General features: G+C 40.9%; 1 protein-coding gene and 1 pseudogene across 13 annotated transcripts in view; both read right to left on the bottom strand.

Annotated features, from left to right (window-relative positions):
- On the bottom strand, nucleotides 1–23108 carry Pin4-ps7 (peptidylprolyl cis/trans isomerase, NIMA-interacting 4, pseudogene 7; annotated as a pseudogene).
- Gbf1 (golgi brefeldin A resistant guanine nucleotide exchange factor 1) overlaps nucleotides 1–24731 on the bottom strand; it is a 128696-nt gene that overhangs the window by 40425 nt on the left and 63540 nt on the right. The gene's annotated exons all lie outside the window — the stretch shown is intronic.

Here is a 24731-nt window from a genome sequence, read left to right as displayed (position 1 = left end):
GAAAAACAAACACACACAAATCAAAAATGAAAAGACACTAACAAAAAAATCCTGGCGAGAGTTCATTTTTGTCTGTTGAATGAAGTTAGAGGTCTTTTTGTTTGGGTCAAACTTCTTCCCCCTAAAATAAAGGATTATTAGAATGGTGAGTTTTCTGTCATAAGGAATACTGCGTCATTACTGTTGTGTGTATGCATGAGATTGAGTCCAGGACACTGCATATGCTATGCAACTATCTTCCAGTGAGCTACATTCTCAGCACTTGAGCATAATCAAAAACATTAACAAGAGTCGGGCATCAGGTGTGACAACTCACATTCTTTTTTTTTTTCAGTCTTTCATGTGATTTATTTTCTTCCTTCAACCATAATAATATGATATCCAAATGTTGTCTTACCTGTGGGTCTGTAAACACAGGCTTATCCATCCCACTTACAGGCAAGGCAAAGGCTGCTTCTTGAAATGGCCCCACCATGGATCCTCCGGTCATCCAACCCAAGTCACCCCCTTGTCTGGCTGTATCCTTGCTGTATTGTGTGGACACTTCACTGGATCTCATCCCAGACTTAAACTTTTCCATGGCTTCCATGATTTTCCCATGTTTTTCCACACAGAATGTGTCTGACCTTTACTGAATTGCCACCACCTTTAGGACCCTGAGACTTGTCAGCATTGTCACCCCCAGAGGCTGTACTTCCTTTCCCTCCTTTTCCAGAACCACTTTTCCCCTTCGGTGGCATCTCTTAAGCTTGGATGATTCATATTCTAATCCCAGTTTTCAGGAGGCAGAAGTAGGAAAATCATTACATGTTTGAAGGAAGCCTCAGTTACAAAGCAAGTTTCAGGCCAGCCAGGACTACACAGCAGTCCACTGTTTCAAAAACACAACAAAATAAAAAAAGGAAAGAAACTAATAATACTTACTTAATATAACCAAATAGCATGAGTTAATTTTCTATATCCATTTCATCATTTCTTCAGTGACACACAGGTGAGTTTTACCTTGTTACAGATAATATAACTAAAGAAATTCCCGGGAGTGAGGAAAACCTGGTTTTAGTCCCCCAATGAAAAGGAAGCCTGAAATAAGCAAAAGGCGAAACAGCCTCCAGTTACAGTGACAGTTTGTAATCTTGGAAAAGTCCTAACCACTCTCTCTCTCCTCTTCCTTCCTTCTTCCCTCCCTCCCTCCCTCTATCTCTCCCTCCCTCCCTTCCTCCCTTCCTCCCTTCCTCCCCAGAGCACACAGTCTGCTAACTGTCCTGACATGAAGGGGCATCACAGACTGAGAAAAGTACGGTTTAGATAAGACAGTGATTGGCCTTAAATCACACAATACTCAAAGTTAGGATCTACATGGTTCTATAGTTCCCAAAGCACATATCTACCCTACCTCACTGCCAGCACATACATCTACTGCAGCAGATTTCATTCTAGGTCAAGCACTACTCTGGACTTCCTGCCTACTTGACTTTGCTGAGGGTTAAATTCGCTTCCTTATACTCTACTGTGGTTTGAGCTTTCAGAGCTAGTTTCCTTTTAGTATTCCTAAACAGGCCAGAATCTTTTAGGGATATGATCAAGGCTATCCCACCTTAGAGACTGAGGGGAATGAAGGTAGTGTGTGTGTGTGTGTGTGTGTGTGTGTGTGTGTGTGTGTGTGTGTGTGTGTGTGTGTGCTCATCCTTATGAACCTTCATTTTCATGCAAATATAGGGCACTCCTTACTTAGTCCCTACCTTTCCTCTGAGTAAACATTTTCTGGGCCGGCTGCTTCTCAGATTAACACTTTAATTAACTGGCAGATTGGGTAGTATTTTCCAAGGCTGTCTGTAGAGTGATCACATCAGCTGTACAAAATCTGCTTCTCATTCCCTACTGGGTCCATCTAGAGATTGATGACTTACAGATAAATTAAAGAGAAATGTGTGTGTGACCAGGCACACGTACGTTAATAGACATTAAGGTAGAGAGGATATATTTAGAAAGGGTGAAATATATAGCATTTAATATATTTAAGAAAATGTACAATTAGATGGGGAAATGGCTACACAAGCACAAGACCTGGGTAAAATTGAAAATTAAAATCATCTTCTCTTGCTACTCTAGAAACACAAAGGTACCATGTTTACTTGGTCTAAAGACCAAGTCATCTAAAACACAACCATGTTTGGTATCCATGAGATATTTATCCCAGCTGTTGCATACGTGGTTTGTCTCTATTTACTGCTAAACATTATTCTATTCTCCATGCATGTTCTATAGTCTTTACTCCTCCACTGGCTGAGGGCATCAGGTTCTCCAGTTCTCCCACTGTCCATTTAGAGCAACGGTTCGAGGTCATGACCCCTTGACAGGTAGAACAACCCTTTCACAGGGGTTGCCTAGGAACATTAGAAAACACAGATATTCATATTACGATTCATAACAGCAGCACAGTTATAAAGTAACACAGAAATAGTTCTGTGGCTAGCGGTCAGCATAGCACGCAGAACTGAACTGTATTTTTAAAGGGTGGAGGTGCTGGGAAGACTGAGCACCGCTGCGCTAGAAACTTTATCTCATTTGAATTCCAGTCTTTACTGATGATACAATTATTTCCATTCTTTACATATCTATACAGCAGACATATTTTCTTCATATTTATTTATTTTAAGCAGGGTTTCTCTGTATAACCCTGACTATTCTAGAATTCGCTCTGTAGACTAGCCTCAAACTCACTCAGAGCCCCATGCTGGAGTTAAAGGTGCGTACTGCCACCATCCTCTGGAACCCAATTATCAATATTTATTTCATGGATTGTATCTGTGTTTACCATTTCCTCACAGACACGTGTAAGCTCAGGATTACAGTTTGGGTGCTTTTGTTTCCCCATAGGTAAAGTGGAAATGTCCCTTTATCACAAGTTCTTGCATGAGGGGAGCAGAAGCACTCAAAACTCCTCCATATTGGTCTAAGAACTCCTGATGCTCTGCTGTAGTAACATTTCTGGTTGTTGAAGAGAAGGGAGTAAGCGGGATTTTCCAAGCTTAATGGATGAGGAGAGGTTGCTCCTGATATTCTAGTTCTTCTTGGCTTTGGCTGCTGACCTCTCAGGCTCGTTCATTAGCTAGAGATTTTGCTAATATCAGTTTGGAGTTTTCTTTTTGTATCTCCTATTTAAGTCCTCTGTAGATACCAAACAGGGTAGTAATTAATAATAAACTTATAAAGTATCTTCTCTTCTTGCTCCTATTGACGAGTGAAACTTTTTACTAGATAAGAGGAATTTTGACCGAAAAGCTGCTCCAAGTATAACAGCTGCATAAAGCTGGGACACACCAGCTATAAAGTAGGACAACACACGTTGTTAATTTCTCCTGGGCTTTGAAGCTGCCTGCCTGAGTCTACGCTTGGTGGTAATAGTGCATGCAGAGTAAGGACTACAGCTTTAGCCTGCCTGCATGTTACACACCAATTGCTCACTTGTTCCCTCTAGAAGAAAAAAAAAAAACCTAGTGTTTAAAGCTCACACATCAAACTTGTGCTCTAGGGAGGAAGATGGCTCAGTCTGTCCTCAAGCTGATATTTGAGGACAGTCCCTATGGGCCTCATTTAGACTGCTGGCCTTGTTAAAGGGGCCTTGCTCTCCCTCCTGGATTAGGAGCAAACCTGGACAAACCTAAGGCTTAATTTAGAGGGCAGTACTCCAATCAATAACAGTGTATAGCCACTGGTAGAAGAGGAACAGAAGAAACTAAATCCTAGGATAGTTGAGCTATAAAATTTTATTTGTTATTTTAGTCATACTTAGTCACCCTATAGAAAGAATTTGGTACTGGGGTTGGAGAGATGGCTCAGCAGTTAGGAGCACTGTCTGTTCTTTTAGGGGATCTGGGTTCAATTCCCATCATTCACAAAGCAGGTCACAACTGCAACTCCAGTTCCCTGGCACCCAAACACAGTCAGACATGGAGGCAAAACATCAATGTACATTAAATAAAAACAAACAAATCCCTTAAAAATTGTTCCTTAAAGAGAAAGAAATACTTTGGTATACTTTTAAAGAATGTAATACAGTGTTTATGCACTCTGGCTTTGGAGTTAGCAAGACCTACATTCAAATTCTGTTTTCCTGTATTGTATGACCTTGGGTATCACACTCTATGGAAGTCTTCCCTTACTTCTTAGAGAAACATGGAAGTGGTGGTATTGTGTCTTAGTTACTGAGAGAAGAAAGTGGTGTAAGTATGACCTGTCTCACTAATGTTGCCTAGGCTGGTCTCAAACTCCTGGGCTCAGTGGATCCTTCTTTTTCAACCTCCTGAAGCTCAGATTATAGGATATACAACACCAAAATTATCTTGAAAAATATTTAATGACCCATGTAGTTTACTGTTGGTGTCAAAGGCATTGAAGTCCTTTTCCCAGACAATGGAACAGGACTTGCATGAAGTGACAGGTAGTACCTCTAGTAGCCAGCTGCCCTTGTCATCTAGCAGAGGTGAACTCAGTGAGCCAACCCCTACTGCTGTCCCAATCAGGATTTATGCACTGCACCGACAGACAGAAAGAGTTTTCCTTGTTTCCTTTCCTGCCCTTAAGCTCTTGTCTTATCTTTTTAATTTTTTAAGGTTAATCTCATTTTTATGTATGAGTGTTTTGCCTACATGTATGACTGTGTGCCATGTGTGAGCCTAGTGCCCTCAGAGGTCTGCAGAGGGAATTACAGATGGCTTTGATCCACTATGTGGGTTATGGAAACTGAACCTGGGTCTTCTGCAAGAGAAACAAGTACTCCAACCACGGAGCCATCTCTCCAGCATGTTCTACCTCTTTAAAGGGGAAGTTAAATGTGATCTCAAGCAGGACTGGGTAACCCTACTTAAGTGCAGAATATCATACAAGTACTTCAGGCACAGAGGTTTACCAAAAGCAGTCTGTTGTTGGCCCATGTATGATTGGACTTTGTTTCACATCCTCTAATCTCACCATAGGGAAAGTTATGCTGCAAGGACAGAATGATGGTTGAAGCTTTGTCTGACAAGGTGGTCCAGCCACAGAGTGCACACAAGAGCCCTTTTCTTCACTGGTTATCTTGAGACTTTTTGTGGCAGATATCTGTGAAGGATGAGTTTCTATGTCATTTCTGACTCTATCATTTCTGGGGACTCGTGAGCATGGCCTGTAAATTATCAACGACAGAGGAAATATATATTTATGATTTCTAATCCCCATACCTTTGGACATTAACCCTTCAATGTGCAAGTTGAGGAATCACTTGTGTTTAATCAGAGTCTATCCACTCAACCAAATTGGAGATGGTTGTGATGGCTCACGCCTATAATCGATGTCACTTAAGAGACAGAGATAAGAGGTTTATATTAGCAAAGCCTGGTTGAGCTACAAATGGAGTTCAAGACTAGCCAGGGGAATTTAGTGAGACTCTGTCCCAACAATGAGTGAGCTAAGGCTGGTGATGCAGCTCAGTGGAAGAGTCCTTGCCTAATATCTGCAAGGTCCTGGCTTCGATTCCCAGTACCAATCAATCAATCAATTATATTAATTAAAAAGTAGAATTCCTAAAGTAACAAAAATGTTTAAAAACAAAACCCAAGTTGGGTCAGTTGACAGATTAAAATGTGAATATCTTCCAAAACATTTTTAATTTTACTTTATGAAAAAGTTTGTCTTGGAGGCTTGAGAGATGTAACTCCAATTCCTGGGGTTCTGATATCATCTTCTGGCCTCTATGGGCACCTGCACACAGGTGGCAGGTGGCATTTACACCCAAGCAAATACATACGCATAAATCTTTAAAATTTTTATTTGAAAAATTAATTTATTCACTTATTCTGTGTGTGTATGTGTGTAGGTCTGAGGGCAAACCCCTAACTTGCCTTTCTTTTATTTTTTTTGTTGAAAAATTTATTTGTTTCTATTTTATATTTGTGAGTATTTGTCTGCATGTATGTCTGTATACCATATGTGTGCCTGATGCTCATGCTCTCTTAACTGCTGAGCCATATCTCCAGCCCTGAAATATTTTTTAAATTTTAATTTAATAAAAAATTAATCATTACATATTTTTTTGAGAAAGAGTTTCTTTATGTAGCCCTATGTAGTTCTGGACCCTATATGGAGCAGGCCAGCTCTCAGACTCATAGAGAACTGCGTGCCTCTGCCTCCAGGGTGCTGAGATACAGACGTACTCCATCACACATCACACATGGCTTTGCTTTTTTTTTTCTTTTTTTTTTTTTCTTTTTTTTTTGGCTTTTTGAGACAAGATTTCTCTATGTAGCTCTGGCTGTCCTGGAATTTACTCTATAGATTGACTGGCTTCGAATTCATAGAGAACCAGCATGTACCACCACTACTACCTGGCTTATGTTCACTCTTTAAAAAAAATATTGTTTTTTCTTTTTCAAGACAGGGTTTCTGTAGTCCTGGCTTTCCTGGAACTCATTCTGTAGACCAGGCTAGCCTCAAATGCACAGAGATCACCTGCCTCTGACTCCCAAATGCTGGGATTAAAGACAGATGCCTATCATTATTATTAATTATGTGTAGGTATGTTTGGCTACGTGTGAGTATGTATAAGTGAGTACAGGTGTCTTCTAGGCCAAAAGTATTGGGAGCAAGTGGAACTGGAATTACAGACAGTTGTGAGCTGCCTGATGTGACTGGTGAGAGCCAAGCTTGGGTCCTCTGAAAGAGCAAGTGTCCTTAACCACTAAGTTATCTCTCCAGCCCCATGGCTTCACTCCTAAATCAGAATACCAAAGATCATCACCAGCTCTCCTGTGCCCTCCTCCCAAGTCCACAGCACCACAAGCAACGGACTGAAAAGTGGACATATGCTAGGCAAACTAGTAGGTAAGAGCTGGGAGAAAAAACAAAGCAACAGGCCACTGTCAGAACCTAAATGGGGCCTACTGTCTCCTGCAGCTGACTTTGTTAGAGTTGTGTGCATTTACTCAAAAATTATACTTCACTTGGCATTTATAATCTTAAGTTTTAGCTCTTTAAGGAGCCATTAAAAAAACTCCTCCTGCCTTCATTAGAAAAATCCCTGTAGATGAAGACACTATGGATCAGAAAAGTGAAACATTTGCACAAGGTCACAGGGTTAGTACTGGAACCTAGACTTGGCCTAGTGCATTTCTTTATTTCATGTCTCTGATAGAATACGGCAAGGTTGCAAGGCCTGCCTAGGTTTGCTCCATCAGTTTAGGATTAGGAATTACGGGTTAGTGGAAGATGACTTTGGCATTTTTTTTTCTGGAATCAACTGTTTCTAAAACCCAGTCTATACGCCATTCACTTGACCATTCACAGGTCTGGATAATCGTAAAGTTAATGACCAGAGGTAAAGACAGCATATGATAGCTCCTCCTTTACAATCATGCATTGGTTTTTTCTTTTCTTTTTTTTGGTTTTGTTTTGTTTCTTTTGAAAGATAGAGCTGCTCTTGTGCTTGCTTCAGCGGCACAGATCCTGAAGACAGGGTTGTCCTGTACAGCTCAGGCTGGCCTTACACTTGTTATGTACCACCACAAGGTAGGGTCCTTATGTCTCCTGTCTTAGCGCCCTGAATGTTAAAGTGGACCAGAATTTTTCTTTTTTGAATGTTATGTCATCCAGGTTGGTATACTTGCTGGCCTTGATCTCATGGCAACCTGCTATTTCAGCCTCCTGCATCACAGGCACATGTCATCATGCCCAAGTTGGAACACAACTCTGTTTTGAAACAGGTTCTCTGTGTAGCCCTGGCTATCCTGGAACTCACTCTATAGGTCAAGCTCACAGAGATCCACCTCCTCTGCCTCCCAGGGCTGAGATTAAAGGAATATGTCACCACTGCCTGGTGCCTGTCCCCACCACCTCTTTTTTTTTTTTTTTTTTTCCTTTTCTTTTTTTCGGAGGTGGGGACCGAACCCAGGGCCTAGCAAGCGCTCTACCACTGAGCTAAATCCCCAACCCCCACACCTCTTTTTTTAAGATAGTCTACTAGGCTTGGACCACTACTCTTTATGTCCCCTGGTGACCAAAAACCTCATAGCTCCTAACTACTAAACTTCCAGCACCCCAGAAATTTCATTTGTAGGCTATTCTCAAGCTCTGACTTTCAGAAGAAATATAATCTTGAAAAAAAAATATCACAGTGAAAAAAGTAGAATATGGTGACCTAACAATCCCTGCTAAGTTTGAAAGTGCCAGGAGAGACAGAAAAACTAAACAGGAGTTGTGCTCAAATAATTCTGCCATATGCCTCCAGATATAGACATGTCGAGAGGGTTAAATGAGCAACTTCTGTTTCTATCGTGGAATGGTACAGGTTTCGTCAGTGTGATTCATTTGTGAATGATCCTGCCTCTAGAAACCTAGGTCAATATTTGTAGGATGAAGAGCTATGATGAAGGCAGGCAGATGACCCTATAGAAAGCAAGAAGAGAGAAGTAGACTCTGAGGGCAAAAGGGTCGAGACAGGCATTTCTGAAGCTAAATGGTGTTGAAATAACATACCCCAGGCCTTTTCCTTGTCAGCGTAATCCAATTGAGAATGCCTAACTGCCCCTGATAAGAGTCACTCAGGAGTGAAGAGCTTCACGACCAGGGAAAGCAGCTTATGTGTGCATTTTGGTTCAGGAATGTGTCAGCCTGATGCTGGCCAAATGAGAAAAAGCTACTGCAGCTGAGAACACCCTTCCTGGGAGGGCAGTGTGCACCAGAAGAGCAGGCTAGGAGTGTCCTCTTTTGTCGGAGGGCAATGCTTGAAGCCACATGCTCTGACCTGAGAAAACAGTGTCAGATTCATCTCCCCTTTGGTCAGGTCACCAATTATTTGAGAAGACAGAGTTGGTGGACACGGGTGGATTCTCAGATTTATACTAGGGGCAAAGTGTGACTTCTCTGTTTTAATGTCCTAATACAGGTAGTCAAGCTTCCTGTTCACTGTGCTGAGCAAGTTATAAGAACAATATAATAAGTCACCTCAAGAAGTTTGCCTTCTGCCCTAGGTTAATCTGACCTTTGAGACTCTACAATTAGTGGCCTTGACTAGTCAGAAATTGAAACTGTAGTTGATTTTAAGAGAACCCCACAACTTCTTTCACCAGCAGGGCTTGGATTTCCCTCCTTAAAACTGTTTCTCCAATTCAAGAACATGCACCAGTCACCTTCAGAGAACCCTACACCTAATCCACATTCTTTGTTTACTGGACTGTTTGTGCCTTAAGGTTGCGGTTTTCCAGGGTTGGAATTCTGGCTGCTCCTCTATGGTGTCACATATCTCCTTGTGAAATTACTCAGTATGCCTACTATGAGCAGCATCACGATACTTTTCTTCTAAAGGACTCTAAAAAATATCCAAGTAAATCTAGTCTTCAGGAGGGCCAATCTTGAAAGCAGACCACTAGAAACCTTTCTTTCTGCCGTAGTTTCATAGGAGGCAATAAAGTTGAATGACTAAGTGGCATAGATAGCTTTTGGAGTCAGATGGACCAAGATTTAACTGCAGCTTTTGACACTCATTAGTTTTATGATCTTAACAGTATGTCTCCTTATTCTTCTTAGTTTCATTTTTTTTAATCTACAAAAATGAAGATTACAAAGAGAAAAAGATGAGGTTATTGGCTAGGTATAATAGTGGCTATTCTTACTATCTTTCTCTCTTCTAAAAAGGCCATGAACAGTCCAATCAAGAAGGTGCCATCAACAGCTCTGGAGCACTAGGTATAGCCCTCACAATAAGTACAATCCTGCCAAGCAGTAAGAAATCAATATTTCCCAAGACTAATGATCTAGAAAAGAAACAAAAAACCCAGTTCCTATCTCTGATATATGTATACCTTGGATTGGATAGGAATTAAAAGAGCCATAAGTTATCTGGTATCTTGGAATTTATCTTTAACTTCTATTCCTTTTAAGATCTAGAAGTCTGAAATCCCAGGGCTCTGGATGAGACATAAGAATATGGAGTTCAGGACCAATGAACTGCATAAAAAAACCCTATATAATAAAACAACAAACACAAAATTAAATACCAGCTAACATTCATTAAAAAACCACTATGTATTATATGATAGGCAACTTGTACCCCTTTTCCCACTTTGCATATATACAGGGCATAATACATGAAATAAAGTGTACGATAAGTACAATAAGATCTTATTATTTAGGGTTTTTTTTAGCCCTAGAGTCCTAGTCCAAAGTTCTCTACTGTTACATAGCTTGTTTATTTTAAGTTTTAAGTAAATTAAAAAAAAAATTGGGCAGTGGTAGTGTACACCTTTAATCCCAGCACTCAGGAGGCCAGCCTGGTCTACAGAGCAAGTTCTAGGTCACTCCAGGGATACAAAAAAAAAAAAAAAAAAAAAAAAACCAAAACCAAAACCAAAACCAAAATAAAGAAATCAGTAAGTGATTTAAAAAAAATTGCTATTGGTAGGATGGTCGTGGAGCATGCCCTTAGTCTCAATATTTAGGAGGCAGAAGCAGACAGATCTCCAAGTTCAAGTCCAGCCTGATTTACAGAGTGAGTTCCAGTGTTGTGCCAGAAAGTGCTCATGAACCCCAAAAGATCACCCAGGAGCCGACTCTGATGCCACTGCACCAGGATCTTCATTTACAAGCTGGACCTTGGGTCATACCACTGTCTCTAATGCAGTAGAACAGGAGGATGCAGCGTTGAGCTTTCAGGACAAGGCTTTATAGGAAACGGCAAGCAAGCGAGAAGGTTTCGGCCTGGCAAGCATCTAGTTGTATGACTACTGTAAACCGACAGGTGGGTGTTCTGAAGCAAAGCCCTGAACAACCACAAGCAGTCTGAAAGTACATTTGAAACAAGCAGACCATTTGATTGACAGTTGCTAGAAAGGAGCTAGGGAGTAACTCTGGCGTGTGGGCCAAGGACAAGCGTGGGGTCCTTCCTGATACTTGGGGACAGCCTGGGTTCAGCGCAGGTGATATTTCTCTTAAGGTAGAAGCCTGTCCCAAGATGGAGCAGGTTTGGCCTCTCACCAGGACAGCCAGAACAACACAGAGAAATCCTGTCTTGAAAAAACAAAACAGGGGCTGGGGATTTAGCTCAGTGGTAGAGCGCTTGCCTAGGAAGCGCAAGGCCCTGGGTTCGGTCCCCAGCTCCGAAAAAAAAAGAACAAAAAAAAAAAAAAAAAAAAAGAAAAAACAAAATGAACATTTTTTTTAAAAGTAGCACTTTCTACCTTTCCTAAATCTGTGTATGTTTGTGTATTTAAAAAAATACAGGCTGGAGAGATGGCTCAGCAGTTAAGAGCACTGACTGCTTTTCCAGAGATCCTGAGTTCAAATTTCAGCAACCACATGGTGGCTCACAACCATCTGTAATAAGATCAGATGCCCTCTTCTGGTGTGTCTGAAGACAGCTACAGTGTATTTATACATAATACATAAATAAATCTTTAAAAATACATATTTTTGTTTTTGTTTATGTGTGAGTTTATGCATATATGCTCATAGAGGACAGAAGAAAGCCTCAGATCCCATGGAGCTGGAGATCCGGGTTGTTCTAAGCTGCCTGACTTGGATGTCTTCGGTCCCCTAGAAGAGCAGCAAGTGCCCGTAACCACTGAGCCACCTTTCCAGCCTCATGAATATGAATTGTTTTCTAAGATAATCTCATTATAAATCCTTGGCTGGCTTGGTATATGCTATTTAGACCAGGTTGGCCTCTAATTCCTCCTGAGTGCTAGAATTAAAGGTTTACACCAACACATCTGTCTTAATTCACTCATTTGATAAAATGAGACACTTAGAGAAGTTAAATAACCAAAGTGACACAGCTACTAAGTTGCAGAACTTAGGGTTAAGTCCTACTCAGATCTAACACTAATTGGCTTGTGTCATTGTACAAATCACTCCATCCAGTAAAATAATTTAGGGTCTAGTTTTCCTATAATATTCTAGGATTTGGAATATTTTCTAGAATGTAAATTAAAAATTATAATTTTTCTAGAATATTATAAACCAATATAGGCTATAAACTATTGCTTGATATACAATGAGAAAGACAGAAATTGAGAGATGGTATTAACAATGTGACAGATTAGCATTTGGTAATAAGCTGGGTATGATGGTTTATGTCTATAATCCTAGCTAAGGAGTGATTTTGTGGGGCTGGAGAGATGGCTCAGCGGTTAAGAGCACTGACTGCTCTTCCAGAGGTCCTGAGTTCAATTCCCAGCAACCACATGGTGGCTCACAACCATCTGTAATGGGATGCTCTCTTCTGAAGTGTCTGAAGAGAACTACAGTGTACTAACATATAAATAAAATAAATAAATCTTAAAAAAAAAGGAGTCATTTTGTATTTTGAACTACACAGGGAAATCCTGTCTTAAACCAAACCAAGTTTATATTTTTAAAAATATAATTTTAATGTCATAATTAATAATGTTAGCAGATACTTTGGAAGTACATCTGCACACTGCACTGGGATTAATTGTTCATGTTCTAGTCTGTCTATTAATTGCACATGTACAAAGATGTAACCTTTAAGTTAGTAAAGTTCTCCCAGATGCCCTGTCCCGCACAACCAGAAGGTGCCCCTGCTAGAGCTTCTCTGGTGCCCCTGGCCATCAGTAGCTGAATATGGAGCTTAAACCTCCACTTCCATGAAGGAAAAGCTTCTTTGGGGAAGTTATCTGTATGTATACATCATGAATCTTTTTTTTCTTGTGGAAAGTGATGGAGTTGGGTGACAGTGAAGATTCCTGGTGGGCTCATTAAAAAAATTAAAATCGCCAGTGGTGGCGGTGGTGGTAAAAGCTCATGCCTTTAATCCCAGCACTTGGGAAACAGGGTCTACAAGGTAAGCTCTAGGACAGCCAGGGCTACATAGAGAAACTCTGTCTAGAAAACCAAAACCAACTAAACAAATAAAATCTACCCCTTCTGTTTTTCTACTTGCTAAGTTCCTATGAAGCCATGATTTACAGAATAAAATACTGGAATGAACATATCTTAGCAGCCATAGAGTAACTGCTTCATTTGGTAGATGAGGAATGTGGCATGTTAAAAGGATACTACTTCGTCTCTCATTTGATAACTGAATCTGTATTCTCCCTCAGAAGCATATCCAGAGCTTCCTGAATGTCTCCAGGACGTTGTCTAGGTCCCTGAACAGACAGTATCACTCTTGCTTCTTTCACTGACTTTTCATTTAAGAAGCTTAGCTAATTCAATGTAACAATATTCCAGGAAAGCACCATGCCAAGATTAACTGAGGCTATCCTGAGATTGCAAGGTAGAGTCAGTATCAGAAATCACTTTAACATATCAACATCTTCAAGAAGAAAAATACATCATCATGTCAACTGATAAAGGTATCTGACAAAACATAACCTCCATTTATCAGAACTAACACCCACAAAAAAAAAACAACAAACAACTCATAGTTGCTATACTGTAGGGTAAATTCCAAATGCATTCAGCCTAAAAGTGAGAATAGCAAGTTGTCAACTTTCATAGATCTAAAAGTAATGGCCTATGCAACAAGAAAAGCATATAAAATGTAATTTAAAAACAAAGAAATAAAACTCTTTTAGGACACAGACACACACACAGACACACACACATAGATACACACACGTCCCCCTATTTCTCAGAATAAGCAAGTTGAGCATGGTTGACAGGATATGAGAGCAAAATAACAAAACTAGACCTTGTTTCTACATGCTAACAATTAACTAAATACTCCAAGATAAAAACTTAGAGCCAGGTGTGGTAGCACATACCTTCTGCCTCAACACCTGTAAGACAGCCAGAACTATACGGTGAGACGCTATCTTTAGAAAACAAACAAATTTAAAAAAAAAGGAAAAAGAAAAGAAGCAGCAAATATTTAAGTGGAAGTCTAATAGCTAAGTGCAAGTTCAAAAACCACTCAAAAGACCTGAATGCTGACCCCACAGTCGACTGGTAAGGAAATAAGACTCTGAACACATAGACCGCCATGCAGTGTTCATAGATGGGAAGGCATAGCAGCACGGGGGTGGGGTGAGGTGGGGGGTGGGAGGTTGGGTGGTGTGAGATGCCATTCCCCAAACTCATCTGCATAGTCAGTGCATTTCTTTGAAATTCCAAAACAGATTATTTGTAAATGCAGACAAGGGTACATTAAAATTGGAATAGAAAGACTAGAGATCTAGAGTACCAGTAATACTTAAAAAGAAAAAGCTGGGGAGCTCATGCTACAGAATAGAAATATGTAGCAGTGAGGGATGGGGAACTAGGGCAGCCACTAAAAAGTCTCAGATGCCAGGGCAGCAAGGGGTTCCCAGGACCCAAGGGTGATGACGTTAGCCAGAACACTGAAGGAAGGGGAGAGAGAACCTGTAGAGACCAAGTCCAGTAGACAGGCACGGTTAAGGGACGGGGCTGCCCACCCATCTCAATAGGGGGATGGTGGATGCTAGAGCAGTGAGGCAGGAGTGGGTGAGTAGGTAGAGGAGCACCCTCCTAGAGGCAAAGGGAAGGAGGGAGAGAGGGGATGGGATGGGGGGTTTGTGTAGGGGTAACCGGGTTGCATCAATTTAAAAAGAAAGACAACTCAATGAGAAATGTCAGAACAGAACAACCAAATACAAAATACCTAAACCTTTCATTTCAGCAGATACCAGTTCAGCAGAGACCTTGGTAAGGACTGAGTATGATGATTTACAGCTAGAATTCCAGCACTTAGGAGGCAGAGGCTGCATGGTCAAGACCAGCATGGGTTATAGAGCCAGGTTAAGGCCAGCCAAACTACATAACAAGATCCTGTCTTAAAAAACCAGAAAGATCAGAAGTTAAAAACTATGTATCCCAGCCATCCAATTAGACAAGATGGATGAAGCAAAGAAGTGCAGGCCGACAGGAGCCGGATGTAGATCGCTCCTGAGAGACACAGCCAGAATACAGCAAATACAGAGGCGAATGCCAGCAGCAAACCACTGAACTGAGAACGGGACCCCCGTTGAAGGAATCAAAGAAAGAACTGGAAGAGCTTGAAGGAGCTCGAGACCCCTTATGAACAACAATGCCAAGCAACCAGAGCTTCCAACTAAGCCACTACCTAAGGACTATACATGGACTGACCCTGGACTCTGACCTCATAGGTAGCAATGAATATTCTAGTAAGATCACCAGTGCCTTGGTCCTGCTAAGACTGAACCCCCAGTGAACGTGATTGTTGGGGGGAGGGCGGCAATGAGGGGAGGATGGGGAGGGGAACACACATAAAGAAGGGGAGGGGGAAGGATTAGGGGGATGTTTGCCCGGAAACCGGGAAAGGGAATAACACTCGAAATGTAAATAAGAAACACTCAAGTTAATTAAAAAAAAAAAACCAAAAACAAAAAAAAAACTACGTATCCATAAATCTTTCAGAAAAAGAAAAAGGAATAGGGGAAAAGGTCAAGTGAATTCAGACATTAAATCAAAACACAATCTATGCTTTTAATTTCTGAGTTCAAGACCAGCTGGTCTATATAGTGAGTTCAAGGTCAGCCAAAGCTACATAGAGACCGTATCTTGAAACAAACAAACAAAAAAGTAAATATTCATAAACTAAACTTGGTCAAAAATAAAAAACAACTGGATGTGGTGGTCTCTCTTTTAATCCCAGGACTTGGGAGGCAGAGGCAAGCAAATGTCTGTAAGTTTGGGACCAGCCTAGTCTATAGTAAATTCCGGGGCTACATCATAAGACCCTGTCTCAAAACAAACAAACAAACACAAAATGAAAAACAGACAAACACAGAGGATAAAGAAATGGCTCAGTTACTAAAATACCCCCTATGCAAGAGTGAAGACCTGAGAACATTAGCACTTCCTGATGGGCGAGTGCAGAAGTCTGCCTGTAGTCACAAAACTCAGGAGTCAACAACATGGGATCCCCAGACCAAGCTGGCTGGCTAGCCTAGGCCCCAGTGAGAGACCTGCCCTCACATATAAGGTACAGAACAATGGAAGAAGCTGTCCTTAGCTGACATCAGCCTCTGGCCTACACACACATGTGCCCATACACATGAATATACATGCTTATACAAGCACATCACACATAAATCACACATAAACAAATGGGTAGGGGATGTAGCTCAGTTGGTAGAACACTTGCTGACCATGCATGCAGCCCTGGGATTGAACCTCAGTATCACATAAACAAGGTGTGGTGTGTTGCTCACTTGTAATCCTAACACCTATTCAAGTAGAGGCAGGGGGATAAGAAGTTCAAGGTAACTGGGGCTGAAGCTATTGCTTGCTCAGTGGTTAAGAGAATGCACTGGCTACTCTTTCAGAGACCCTAGGTTGCTTTTCCAGCACTCACACGGCAGCTATGACTTCAATCCCAGGGGATCTGACACTCTCATCTGGATGCCAAGGGCACTATATGAACATGGTGCACAGATATGCATGCAGGCAAAATACCTGTACATATAAAGTTTATAATTTTAAGAAGGAAGTTCAATTTAATCTCTGGCTACATAGTAAGTATGAAGCCAGCCATAGTTACAAGGGACCCTGTAGTAAAGAAAAACAACAACAAATAATCAAGCAAAGGTTGGTAGAGTAAGCTTGTAATGCCAGCACTCAAAAGTGCTAAGACAGGAGGATGCCAGGTTTCATCCAAGCTAGTCTGGGCTACATGGCAAGACCTTGTTTCAAATACAAACCCACATCAAATGTTCATTGCAATTCTAGTAGTAAACTGGAGAGTTCAAGTCTCCCTGCTGGGTGGATAAAGTATGCTACACACACAGAACGGACTGTTACTCAGCAGTAAACAGGGACAAACTACTGACATACATCAGCGTATGTAAATCCCAATGGCATCATGGTAAGTGAATAAAGCCAGTTTCAATGTATAACATGATTCTGTTCATATGAGCTTATTGATAAAACCACGTTAAAGACAACAGATTAGTGGCTGAAAGGAAGGCAAAGGAAATCTATTAAACTATTTTATATCCTGTCTGTAGCAGCAGTTACAAATTCACTGTTAAATTTCACAGACGTATATATCAAAAAAAAAAAAAAAAAAACCCTTGCTTACGATAATTCAATGAAAAAAAAAAATAAGGTTGAGATCATCTTGGCCTTTTAACCCTAAGGAAGGGTTAAAAGGCCAGCATCCACATGGTATGGCCCAGTAGCCAGCTCTAAGATGAATGTCTGAATATGTTCTGTATCAACTCAGGGAATGGATGTCTACGAAAGTGGAACTCAATTCAGAAATGCTTTTCCTCTCAAGAGTTTGTGGAGGGCCAGGTTGGCATGCAGGGAAAGTCTAAATTCCTCTCTTCTTGGGCTCTCCTACTCAGGTATAAAGATTCAAAGTTGGAAACTTTCTTTTGAAATCTTCAGTTGAAGCTGCCCTTGAAGAAACAAATTATAGCCGGATGCAGTGATGCACACCTTTAACTCAAGCACTGGGCAGGCAGAGGCAGGCAGATCCTGGTCTACATTGTGAGTTCCAGGACAGACAGAGATATAGAGAGAGATCCTGTCTGGAAAAATAAACAAACAAAACAAAACATAAGCAAGCAGATTACAAAGTTAGCACTTGGCAAGCAGAGGCAGGTGAGTCTCTGTGAGTTCCAGGTCAGCCAAAGCTGCACAGGGAGATTCTGTTGAAAGGAAAAGGGATGAGAGGAGAAAAGGAGGGAAAGAAAGAGGAGAAGTAAGATTATATTCATATTGGTTTCAACTCGACTGAACACACTATATTAAGTCACCTAGCTTTAGAAATTCAGACCCTACTTTCAGTTTCCTGCTTTAACTGCTAGTATATGAGAATTAAATCCTAAGGCTTAGCTAAAATAAAAGTATCCAAAAAAAATAAGGAATTGGGTCAAGACTGGTGATGTATATCCTTAATTCCAGCACTCAAGAGTCAGAGCAGGAAGAACTCTGTTTGTTAAAGGATGGTCTAGTCTACATAGTAAGTTCCAGGGCAGCCAGAACTGTATAAAACAAAACAACAACAACAAAAACACAAAACACAAACAAACAAACAAAATAAAATAATTTTACAGGGCATAATGTAGCCCCATGTTTGACACACAGGGTACCAAATCTACCTGGCTAAGGGTTTTTGGCAATGATTAACTTTACTAAGGAATATGCTGACTCAATTACGCACAGCTTGAAGGATAAAAGGTAGAAAGGTAGAAGCAACTGTAAGGGAAGACTTTTTACCTGCACATAGCCTCCTGCCCCTCACAAAATAGTATTTGCTACATAAAAATGTTTTTTAACCTGCTTTAAACAAAACACACACTTAGCGCTGTAGTCTCATAAAAGCCTCTAATCCAGCATACATTTGATTCGCCCTGAGTTCTCCTGGCAAAGCCCCAGCCTCTCACAGTCTCTCAGGGGGTTGGCATCAAATGCAGAAGCAGGAGTAGGGTTTCAAACACCTGTTTCAGTTTTTTAAGTGTCCAGTTCAGGCCACTGTGCTCTGGCAACAGGGACCCTGGTGATGTGACTGCTTCTCTCCTGCCAAGTCCTCAAATTAAAGAGCCCAGTCCCTTAGGGAAGAAGAAGAAGAGCTGAGAGGGAGGGAGCCATGAAGAACTGTTTCTTTTTGAACTAAACAGATGCTCTGTAGGATGTGATGATTCTACTCTTACCTGTTTATCCAAGAGAAACTAAAACAGCTGACAAAAATATAGGGAAATATTAACAGTGGTAATGACCGTACACTGGAAACAATGGAAGAGTCTTTCAATCAGAGATGAGATACACTTTCTTATAGCATATCTAGTCATACTGTTACTAAACACTGTCTAGGGGAAGAAATACTGATCTAATAACAGATCTAAGTCCAAAGCCATGCTAAACTTGAAGAAATGAAATACAAGCCACCCCATCTGCATTAAATCTCAAAACAAAATTAATCTATTGTGACAGGATATAGATTTTTCTAATACAGGCTGTATGAATCAAAGGAGGTGTGAGGGAACCTTGGGGAGTGATGAAAGTGTTCAGTCTTTTTTCTGATTTTTTTGAGTCAGTCTCTATGCTGCTAAGACTAGCCAGGAATTCACTCTTAGCCCAGGCTCAACTCAAACCTAGAATTCTGCCACTTTAGTCTCCCAAGTGCTGGAATTACAGGTCTGCATCATCATGTCCAGCTGTATCTTTTCTTAAAAGTATTAAACAGTATTTATATGGTTTATACAATACCAACTGAATATTGAAATTTTTCACATTTCATTGTATGTTAATTACATCTCAAAAAACAAAAAGAGGTATGTGTGAGTGTGTGTGTTGTGTGTGTGTGTGTGTGTGTATGTGTGTGTGTGTGTACTGGTAGAGAACTTGTCTAACACAAGTCAGATTTTGGTTTGCCTTTCCCCCAACAACAACATTAATTAATTAGTAAGTATCAGGAGCATCAGGATGAGTCTCCCTAGCTGGAATAAGAATGAAGACAGAAGAGTGGCAGATTTGCTTCCCAATCCACCATCCTGGCAGCACAGGCTCAATAGCTGACTGGGCTGCCACCTCAGTGCCCCTTCAACATTTTTGGGAAAATAAGTGATTTTCTTTCACTTTAAATTTTATTTTTAATTGTACGTATTATGAGCATAGGTGCCTATGAAGACCAGAAGAAAGCTCTGAGTCCCTTGGACTCTTTTTTTTTTTTTTCGGAGCTGGGGATCGAACCCAGGGCCTTGCGCCTGCTAGGCAAGCGGTCCCTTGGACTCTTATCTCTTGTTGTTTGAGATGGTCTAAAGTAGCCCAGGAGGCCTCCAGCTCCCTGAGGCCTAGCACAAGCCTGAGCTGTGAGCCTTCAGTTTCTGCCTCACAGGCCTGTATGCCTGCACCACTTGATACTAGCTAGGCTCAGTGAGTCAGGGTACTTGCCACCAAGACTACTGACCTCAGTGCTACCCCTGGGACCCATCTGGAAGGAGAATCAACCCTAGCAAGCTTTCGTTTTACCTCAGCACTGCATGCCTAACACCTGTACACACAATAAGTAAATGCAATAGAAATATCTTTAAAAAGAGAAAACCCTCATTTACAGCCATAGTATTGATGGATAGATAAGTCAGAGTTCTGGCCCCAGAGCTGCCACTGCTCTGCTCTGACGACTGCACTGACGTGATCATGGAACCACAACAGTTTCCCTGTAGCCAAGTGAGATGTACACCTGTATTCCCGGTATCTGGGAGGCTGAGGCAGAGGGACACGGAAAGTTCAACATCAGCCTGGGATACACATGGCAAGACTATCTGAAAAAACTTCCAGAAGGTAGACTGTAAATGAATCATGTATGCACTATGTGCAAAGTATACACTGTGGAAGGCATTTATACATTAACTCATTTAACTCTCAAAAGAACTTTGTAAAGCATGTTTGCCAGAGACTGGATTTGAACCTATGTCTACCTGACTTCGAAGCCTATACCTTTTTCTACAGCCATTGGGCAGCAAATAAGCTGGAGATGCTGAGCTCAGAGAGGCCTGGTGGAATTTTAGCATTCTTTCCCTTCTTGTATGCAACCCATTTTGTGTTTTTAGGTAGCTCTTGGCATTAAACGAAAGAAAGGGTTAAGCCTACAGTTAGGAAGAGGAAATTCCCTGGAAAATTGAAACACATGCTGTAGCTCTGACTCAATTTCACACCATTTGGTTGAGCAACATCCACAGTGCGTGTGAGAAAAAACTCCTCCCCTCCCAGCCTCCCAGCCTCCCACCCCCATGCTTTATGCATTCCGTCACCTGCTGCCTTCCTTCAGATTAAGTGAGGGACAGGAAGGGAGGAAGACTATACATCTGCCCTTGGTGCATACTGAAGCTGAAGGTTAGCAAGCTCAGGGTAGGAAAAAGTACTGTGTAGAAAAAGAAAAAGTATACACTCTCTCCTTTCTACTTGGAGCAGCACAGGATAGAAATCTTAGGATGATCTGTAATGAAGGAAGGGGAGAGACCTCTGCTGGGGAGGTGAGGGGGAGGCTGTCTTCCTGGAGAGTAGGCAGAACTCACAACAAAGTCCGTCTACACCTGTTTCCTTGCCTGCTATTTTATGCTCAAATGAACTCTGTATTCCTGTTCACAGGAGTTATGCTTCACTCAGGATAGCAAATGAGAAGATGGATACACTAAAAATGTTTTCCTCTGCTACCTTTTACAAACAGATTTTTGCTCATAACAATAAATATAGCTATTTGGTACTAGAAGTTGACCAGATGAAAGATTCTTACAGGAATCTAGACTATGGTAGGATCTATGCAGATACCAGGAAAAATAAAAGGAAGAAGGGAAGGGCAAATTAACAGATGCTAGCTATTTTGGGAGTTTCCAAAGCCTAATCTACATTATGATACTCCACATGAAGCAGATCTTGAATCTGGAAATGACAGAATTTAGGATTTTCATGCCTATGTATTAAAAAAGCCTTGAAACTTTTATTGAAACTTTTGGAGATATGAACTGTCGTGTGCAAAGTTGACCCTGAAGGAAAGATACATCATAAGGGAAAAAAGCCTCGAAGACTGAAGTATTATCAAAAAGAAGACATGTGGTACTAAACATACTATACCACAGAAAATATTTTACTATAAAAGGCTCCAAGAAAGACAATTAGAAAAACTGCCCAACTGAGTTCTAGACAGCCTAAAGAATTGCAAGACAAAATGATTGTAGTTTTTAGATACGAAATTTTAGAGTCATTTACTGCACAGCAATAAACAGGTAAAACCAAAGCTAGTAGTCCTTTTGTCCTGAGCATATAATAAAACAACTTCAGGAATACAGGAGAAGGTACCCAGTAATAGTAAAGCAAGTAGAAATTTAGCTGGAAATAATCATCTCAAAGTAAACAAATAAAATTATAATGGAGAAAATGTTATTTGTATTAGCCACCAAAATTACACACACACACACACACACACACACACACACACACACAGAGAGGGGGGGGGAGGGAGAGAGAGAGGAAGAGAGAGAGCGCTCAGCAGTTACAAGGGCTTTCTGTGCTTCCAGTGGATTTGAGTTTGATCCCCAGCACCCACATCAGACAGCTCACAACAACCTTTCACTCCAGTTCCATGATCTCTGATGCTCACTGCCAGACTCTGTGGTCACCTGCACTCATACTTACAAGCGTGATCACATTCAGAACATACAAACACATATGCATATATTGAATAAGCTTGATTAGAAATGGACATAAATGGGGAAGAACATAAAACCTTCATTGAAAGCACAAAACAAGTTGTTATGCAGATAAAGGGTAAAATATAAAGCTATCAACTCTTCCTATATTTAGTTAAGCTTTAAAAAATTCTTGTAAAACTGTTAGTCTGAGAGGAAGGACGCACATGTACATATATGTGAAGGCCAGAGGTTGAACTCTGTTGTTATTATTCCTCAGGAGCTGCCACCTCCGTTTTTTGCGGGTTTTTTTTTTTAAATTTTATTTTATTTTTTCTCTTTTGAGACAAAGTCTCTCACTGGGACCTGGGTTTGCAAACAGGGCTAGGCTGGCTGGCCAGAAAAACCTCAGGGATTTGCTTATCTGTGCCTCTCAGGCACTAGGATTACAAGTGCACAGCACCATGCCTGGTTTCTTCTATGGCTGCTATAGACTGAACTCAGCTCTTAATGTTGAGGCATCAAGCACTTGACTGATCAAGTTACTTTCCAGTTACTTTGTTAGTTACTTTGCTAGAAATGACCTCTACCTCTGAAACTCAGTAACTAAGATTTCTTACCATTGGGGCTGGAGAGATGGCTCAGTGGTTAAGAGCACTGAATGCTCTTCCAGAGGTCCTGAGTTCAATTCCCAGCACCCACATGGCGGTTCACAACCATCTGTAATGGGATCTGATGCCCTCTTCTGGTTATCTGAAGATAGCTACAATGTACTCACATATATAAAATAAATAAATAAATAAATCTTAAAAAAAAAATGCTGTCCTTCTTTTAAAAAAAGATTTCTTACCATTAGACATACCAAGTGACCAAGTGTTGACACTTGTTAACTGGTACTCACATTTCTTTTTTTTTTTTTTTTTTTTTCCTGGAGCTGAGGACCGAACCCAGGGCCTTGAGCTTGCTAGGCAAGCGCTCTACCACTGAGCTAAATCCCCAACCCCCACATTTCTTGTTTTATTAAAACTGTTGGGGCTGGGGATTTAGCTCAGTGGTAGAGCGCTTACCTAGGAAGCGCAAGGCCCTGGGTTCGGTCCCCAGCTCTGAAAAAAAGAACCAAAAAAAAAAAAAACTGTTGCCCAGGCTGGCCTCCACTCAAGTGACTCTCTTGTCTCAATCTCACAAATATCTGGTGAAGGCTATGTCTCCAGGTACAGCTAAAACTATAATGGTTTTGGAGTTTTGCAATTTGCTTAGTCCTTATGTGTCCATACCATTTACCCTAACACTGAGCTACATCCCCAGTCCCACAGTTTTAAAACTCTGCTCACTCATAACCTATCTGATAGTTCTATTTCTAATACTTTTGAATGCTCACTAACCATGTGATAAAAATGTAAGAGAAATAAAACTACTACATATAACTGTCTATGTCTTTAGTCAAAAACTAAAGAACTAAAAAACAAACAAAAATCCAGAGGGAAGAAAAAGAGAATTGAATTTAATTTTAAGAGTATAATCTAAACACACAAGCTGGCTACAGTGGTACACACTTGTAATCCCAGCACTTGGGAGACAGCACCAAGGTTAGAAGTTCGATGGTAGAGCGCTTGCCTAGGAAGCGCAAGGCCCTGGGTTCGGTCCCCAGCTCCGAAAAAAAGAACCAAAAAAAAAAAAAAAAAAAAAAAGTTCGAGTTCGGTGTAGGCTGCCAATTTCACCACTGTATGAGATTCTACCTCAAGAAAAAGACAAATAAAACCACAAGAAAGACAAGGCACAGAAACACAAGAGGCTTTGTAGATAAAAGGAATGAAGAAAAGGAAGCTAGCGCTACCTTCTAGTAAAACAGGACATACTATTGTTACTATAATATGCTATCGCCCCTCCTGTAAATTAGTGCCTAATCGCTGGTTTACAGTACAAAGATTTATAATGATGTGACTGAGAAACACAGTTTCATTTGTTGACTGCTTAGCCCCCAGGACAGTGTTTCTTTGAAAAGTCTAGGCGGTGGGACATAGCTGGAGGAAGCAGTGAGGCAGCTCTTTGAATTTACCTAATTCTCAGCCTGTTTCTCATCAGCTGTTAGGTGAATAGTTTTCTGCCTCCACATGTCCCTACTGCTGTGAGGTTCTACCTAACCATGGAGTCAAAGACAAGGGCTAGAAATCTTTACAACAAAAATAAATCCTTTTTCCCTTTACGATTTTTTTTTTAAGATTTTTATTTTTCTTATGTATATGAGTACATTGTCACTGTCTTCACACACACCAGAAGAGGGGCATGGAATCCCATTACAGATGGTTGTGAGCCACCATGTGGTTGCTGGGAATTGAACTCAGGACCTCTGGAAGAGCAGTCAGTGCTCTTAACTGCCAAGCCACCTCTCCAGTCCCCTATGATCTTCTCTTAGGTATCTTGGTCAAGCTATGAAAAAGTAACTAACACACCAGTTCTTGTTTCCATGGCAAAACTGATGGCCTCAGAATCTAAGCCTGGCTTTCCTACAGCTCACACTCTTAGTTTCAATGAAGGGACCAGCCTTGACGTCCCTCTCGCAGGATTAATCTTTTTCCTTGTATTTCCATATAATGCTCTTGCTTTAGTCTGGAATGCTATAG

This window comes from Rattus norvegicus, chromosome 1 (genome assembly GCF_036323735.1).
Source record: "Rattus norvegicus strain BN/NHsdMcwi chromosome 1, GRCr8, whole genome shotgun sequence".
NCBI classification, from domain to species: Eukaryota; Metazoa; Chordata; class Mammalia; order Rodentia; family Muridae; genus Rattus; species Rattus norvegicus.
This window is presented reverse-complemented; position numbering and strand designations above follow the sequence as displayed.